This window comes from Saimiri boliviensis, chromosome 11, assembly GCF_048565385.1.
Source record: "Saimiri boliviensis isolate mSaiBol1 chromosome 11, mSaiBol1.pri, whole genome shotgun sequence".
In the NCBI taxonomy this organism is placed as follows: Eukaryota; Metazoa; Chordata; class Mammalia; order Primates; family Cebidae; genus Saimiri; species Saimiri boliviensis.
Window position 1 is genome coordinate 91,731,213 of NC_133459.1, and position 6,987 is coordinate 91,738,199.

Here is a 6,987-nt window from a genome sequence, read left to right on the forward strand (position 1 = left end):
AGAGGCCAACATTCAAGTTCAGGAAATATAGGGAACTCCTGCAAGATACCATACAAGATGACCATTTCCAAGACACATAGTCATCAGATTCTCCAAGGTTGAAATGAATGAAAAAATGTTAAAGGCTAGAGAGAAGAGGCAGATCACCTACAAAGGAAGCCCCATTAGGCTAACAGCAGACCTTTCAGCAGAAACACTACTAGCCAGGAGACATTGGGGTCCTATCTTCAGTATTCTTAAATTCTAACCAATTTCATATCCAGGCAAACTAAGCTCCATAAGGAAAGGAGACAAGATCCTTTTGAGACAAGAAAATGCTAGGGGAGTTTGTTACTGCCAGACCTGTCTTAAAAGAGGTCCTGAAGGGAGTGCTAAATATGGAAAGGAAAGATCAATACTGGCCATAACAAAAACTCACTTAAATACATAAACCATTGACACTGTAAAAACCACACAAGTTTGCATAGTTACCAGCTACCAATACAATGACAGGACCACTGACACTATAAAACCACACAGACAAGTCTGCATAGTAACCAGCTAACAACACAGTGACAGGATCAAACCCGCACCATACCAGTGTTAACCTTGAATGTGAACAGGTTAAATACCCCAATTAAAAGGCACAGAATGGCAAGTTGGATAAAGAAGACCCAATAGAATGCTGTCTCCAAGAGAACCATGTCACATTCAATGACACCCACAGGATCAAAGTAAAAGGATGGAGAAAAATTTACCAGGCAAATGGAAAACAGAAAAAAACAGGGGTTGCTATTTTAATTTCAAATAAAGCAGACTAAGAAGAAAGAAGACAAGAAAGGGCATTGCATAGTGGTACAGGATTCAATTCAACAGGAATACCTAACCTCAAATTATATGCACCCAACACAGGAGCACCCAAATTCATAAAGCAAGTTCTTAGAGACCTATGAAGAGACTTAGATAACTACACAATAATAGTGGGAGACTTGAATATCCCACTGACTTAGACGGATCATCAAAGCAGAAAACAAAGATATTTGGGACCTGAACTCAATACTTGACCAAACAGACCTAATCGAGATCTATAGCCTTCTCCACTCAAAACAACAGAGTATACATTCTTCTTGTCTGCACATGGCACATACATACTCTAAAGTTGACCACCCAATTGGCCATAAAGCAATCCTCAGCAAGGTAAAAAAAAAAACAAAACAAAACAAAACAAAACAAAACAAAAAACACTCTCAGACCACAGCACAATAAAAATTGAAATCAATACTAAGAATCACTCAAAATTGTACAATCACATGGAAATTAAACAACCTGCTCCTGGATGACTTTGGAGTAAACAATGAAATTAAAGGAAAAAGTAAATTAATTGAAACTAATGAGAACAAAGATACAACATACCAGAGTCTCTGGGACACAGCTAAAACAGTGTTAAGAGGGAAGTTTATAGTGCTAAATGCCCACATCAAAAAGTTAGAAAGATCTCAAATTAATAACCTAACATCACAGCTACAAGAACTAGAGAAGCAAGAGCAAACCAACCCCAAAGCTAGTAGAAGACAAGAAATAACAAAAATCAGAGTAGAAAGAAGTTGAGACATGAAAAACCATACCAAAAATCAGTAAGTTCAGGAGTTGGTTATTTGAAAGAATAAATAAGGTAGATAGACCAGTAGCTAGACTAATAAAGAAGATCCATATAAACATAATCAGAAACGACAAAGGGGACATAACCACCAACCCCACAGGGAGGAAAAATCCCTCAGAAACATCTATGAGCACCTCTGTGCAAACAAACTAGAAAACCTAGAAGGAATGAGTAACTTTCTGGAAACATAGAAACTCCCAAGATTGAACCAGGAAGAAATTGAATCCTTGAACAGACCAATAACACGTTCTAAAATTGAATCACTAATAAGAATTTTTTAAAACCCTTCCAAATCAGAAAAAGCCTAAACCAGATGAAGGCACAGCTAAATTATACCAGATGTATAAAGAAGACCTGGTATCATTAATACTGAAACTATTTCCAAAAACTGAGGAGGAAGGACACCTCCTTAACTCCTTATATGAGTCCAGCATCATCCTTATGCCAAAATTTGACAGAGACACAACAAAAAAGAAAGCTTCAGGCCAATAACCTTGAGGAACATAGATGCAAAAATCCTCAACAACTCAATTTGCTGTACTAGCAAGCCCAAGCCCAGCAGCATATCAAAAACGAATCCACCACAATCAAGTAAGCTTTATCCCTGGGATGCAAGGTTGATTCCACATGTGCAAATCAGTACATGTGATTCATCACATAAACAACTAAAAACAAAAACCACATGATTATCTCAATAGATGCAGAAAAGGCTTTCAATAAAATTCAACATCTATTCATGTTAAAAAGAAACCCTCAGCAAACTAGGCATTAGAGGAACATAGTTCAAAATAATGACCATCTATGATAAGTTCACAGCCAAAATCATACTGAATGGGCCAATTCTAGAAGCATTCCCCTTGAGAACTAGAACAAGTCAAGGATGTCCACGCTCACTGATCCTATTCCACATAGAAGTCCTAGCCAGAGAAATCAGGTAAGAGAAAGAAAGAAAAGACATCCAAATAGGAAAAGAGGAAGTCACACTGTCTCTGCAGACAATATGATTCTATATCTAGAAAACCCCATAGTCTTTACCTAAAAGCTCCTTGATCTGATAAACCATAAGAAAGTTTCAGGATACAAAATTAATGTACAAAATCAGTGGCATTTCTGTACTCCAACAACATTCAATCTGAGGGTCAAAATCAAGAACACAATCTCATTCACAATAGCCACACACACACACACACACACATACACACACACACACACACACACACACAAATACCTAGGAATATAGGTATCAAGGGAAGTGAAAGATTCTACAATAAGAATTAGAAAACACTGCTCAAGAAAATGAGATGACACAAATGGAAAAACATTCCATTCTCATGGATAGGAAGAATCAATATTGTTAAAATGGCCAGAGTGCCTAATGCAGTTTATGGATTCAGTGCTATTCCAGTCAAACTACCAGTAACATACTTCACAGAATTAGAAAAAAAAAAAACTATTTTAAAATTCATATGGAACTTTAAAAAGAGCCCAAATAGCCATAGCAATCTTAAGCAAAATGAACAAAGCTGGAGGCATTACACTACCTAACTTCAACTATTCTACAAGGCTTCAGGAATTAAAACAACATGGTACTGGTACAAAAACAGATATGTAGACCAATGGAACAGAAAAGAGAGCCAAGAAATAATGCTGCACACCTATGATCTGACATTTGAAAAAAAAGTCAACAGAAATGAGCAATGGGGAAAGGACTACCTGTTCAATAAATGGTGCTTCTAGCCATATGCAGAAGATTGAAACTGGACCCCTTCCTTATAGCATATACAAAAATCAACTCAAGATGAAGTAAAGACTTAAATAGAAAACCTAAAACTATAAAAGCCCTGGAAGACAGCCTGGGAAATATTATTCTGGACTTAAGACCTGGCAAAGATTTCATAACAAAGATGCCAAAAACAATTGCAACAAAAACAAAAATTGGCAAATGAAATTTAAGAGCTTTAGCACAGCCAAAAACAAAGACACGAAAAGATGAACAGAGTAAACAGATAACCTACAGAATGAGAGAAAATATTTTCAAACTATGCATCCTACAGAGGTCTAATATCCAGAATTTACAAGGAACTTTATAAGGAAAAAACAACCCCATTAAAAAGTGGGCAAGGTCATGAACAGACACTTTTCAAAAAAAGACTTACACGTGGCCAACAAACATATGAAAAAAGGCTCCACATCACTAATAATTAGAGAAATGCAAATCAAAACCACAATGAGATACCATCTCATACCAATCAGAGTGCCTATTATTAACAAGTCAAAAAATAACAGATTTTGGCGTAGTTGCAGAGAAAATGGAACACTTACATACTGCTAATGGGAATGTAAATTAGTTCAGCCATTGTGCAGAGCAGTTTGGTGATTTATCAAGGAACCTGAAACAGAATTACCATTTGACCCGGCAATCCTGTTATTGGATATACACCTAAAGGAAGATAAATTGTTCTGCCATAGACACATGCACGCCTATGTTCATCGCAGCCCCTATTCACAATAGCAAAGACGTGGAATCAACCTAAATGCCCATCAGTGGTAGTCTGGATAAAGAAAATATGGCACATATAAACCATGAAATATTCACAGCCATAAAAAAAAAAAAGAGAGAGAAATTATGTCCTTTGCAGCAACGTGAATGGAGCTGGAGGCCATTATCCCAAGCTAAATTATGCAGGAACAGAAAACCAAATAACGCATGTTCTCACTTATAAGCGGGAGCTAAACATTGAGTACACATAGAAGGGAACAACAGACACCAAGGCCTACTTGATTGCGGAGGGTGGGATGAGGGAGAGGATAAACTAGCTGTTGGGTACTATGCTTATTACCAGGTAATAAAATAATCTGTACACCAAAACCTAAAATAAAAGGTTTTTTTCAATGTAAAATAAAAAAGCATATAGCAAAACAAACGAAAAAGAATCCTGCTAAAGTTCTGCTCTTCTTTCAAAGACTCAGTTCAAATGTCCCTTTATAAAGCCTTTCTGACATTCTCATCCCTCCTTCTCACTGACCTGGGAGAAGTTACGTTCTCATCCTTAACTTGTTCATATTTCTACTATAAAACCTACAAATTTAAACTAGCAGTCAGTGTGCACTTGTGTGTCTCCTTGGCTACATGCTTTATGAGATGCCTGAGATAGAGATCCATTATTGTTCCATTTGAATCCTTGGCATTGGGTACTGTGGCTGACACACTGGAGGTGGGCAACAAATATTTGTGGGATAAGTTCATTGAATTACAAAGACGTATGCACGAGTGTTTTGGAACTGGGTTGTTTCATAAATCATAGGCACACACAATTTGAATAAAAGAAGAAAGCAAAGTGGGGCAAAATGGTACAGGTCTAGCAACGGAATGGGGAAAGAAACGCATGTTGAAAGTCACAGCAAAAGAGAGGACCAGTAAGATTATATCAACATATGGCAAACGCATTGGAGAAGAGGAAGAAAATACAGCAAGTGAAATTGATTCTTTGGTGGCAGAATAATTGAAAGGTACGGGGGCAAAGAAGAAGAAAGTAAGACACAGAGACAAATTAGACTTGGGGAGAAAGCTCAGAAGTCAAATACAGCAACAGATCTTGCACTGGAAATGTTTCCATTTGATCCTCAGGCTTATAATGACTTTTATGTTGAGACAATATTTAGTGAGCATTTCAGATCAGTTAACTACTTAATGTTTTGAAAACGCGACTCCAGTTCAGTGATAAATGCCTTGACCAATATGCCATGTAAAATAAGAAATATTTGACCATACTCAAGGAACTGGTTTTACTGGCTTAGTTTTGATGAACTGATAGAAATTTGTACCAGCTAAACTCTCAATTATTTACTTACTGGTTGTGTAGGTAGGCAGTGAGGTTTGTTGGACTGGGACAAGCAGTTAGGTCAATATATGGACTGAAGATTGTGTCTATTTGTCTGCCTGTTGTTTAGCTATTTGCATAAAATATGCAGAATGGGTTTATTTGCACACTTAAGACTTTAGAATAAAAGAACTTTGACTGGGTTTTCTTGATTTTTTTTAAATTTTTATACTCCACCTTTTCTTCCATCTTTCTCAGACTAATTTTTCCCTAGTAGGAGAGTTGAGACTTCATATTACAAAACTCTACTTCCTTTTAAGAATCGTATAAAAAGAAAAAAGAGACACTAAAGAACCTCCACGCGAAAGTTTAAGAAGTTCTGCTATAGTCCGTCCACTTGTTTGTATGATTTAAATATATCCGTTTTTGCCACAGTAATAGCGTAGCCTTAGCCTTGCTAGAATCATATACAAAGCAGAAGATTTCTTTCTATAAATTAATTAGACACTATGGTGTAAAACAGACCTTGCTGAGGAGGGATAAAACTGCAACCGAAACAAATTGCTTACACTGCATGCAGTAGGTAAATGAGTGGAAAGAGCATTGAGCTGTGGATTGGGAGACATGACTTCAAGGCCCAGCTCAGCACTTTAGCAGAACTTCAGGTAAGTTTTTTAGGCACTAGGTACTTCAGTTTCCCTATGTGAAAATGAGAATAACGTCTGTTCTGCCTACTTCACGTGAACTATTTGAGGATAACGGAGGCAGAATTCAATAATGGTCCTGAAGATTTTATAAACATTGATGTGATGTACAAGTATACCGTACTGTATAACTTTTATTATTGTTATAACTGTTTAAAAAGCATTTGTGGCCGGGCGCGGTGGCTCACGCCTGTAATCCCAGCACTTTGGGAGGCTGAGGCGGGTGGATCACGAGGTCAAGAAATCGAGACCATCCTGGTCAACATGGTGAAACCCCGTCTCTACTAAAAATACAAAAAAATCAGCTGGGCGTGGTGGCGCGTGCCTGTAATCCCAGCTACTCAGGAGGCTGAGGCAGGAGAATTGCCTGAACCCAGGAGGCAGAGGTTGCGGTGAGCCGAGATCGCGCCATTGCACTCCAGCCTGGGTAACAAGAGCGAAACTCCGTCTCAAAAAAAAAAAGAAAAAAAAGCATTTGTGACCAGGGCAATCTTGCCTCTTCTCTGGAGACTAACGCCCAGTTTCATAATTGTTTTAATTGTTTTACTCTTCAGAGGGAAAAGGGAATTATTCCTGTTACTGCGATATTTAGAGTCCTCCAGCAGTCAGTTTCTCGGGCTATGACTTCATGTTCCCAGAAGGGGGCAGCAAAACTCCAAAGGCTCTGCCGCTTGCCCAGTTAAGTGTCTCGTTTTTCCTGGAGAGGAAAAGAACTATACTGTAAACAATAGCCTTTTAAAAATAATGATTTAGGTGACAAAGCTAAACCTATTACAATAAATATAACAAACATTCACTCCAAATAACATTTTTCCTTTTCTGT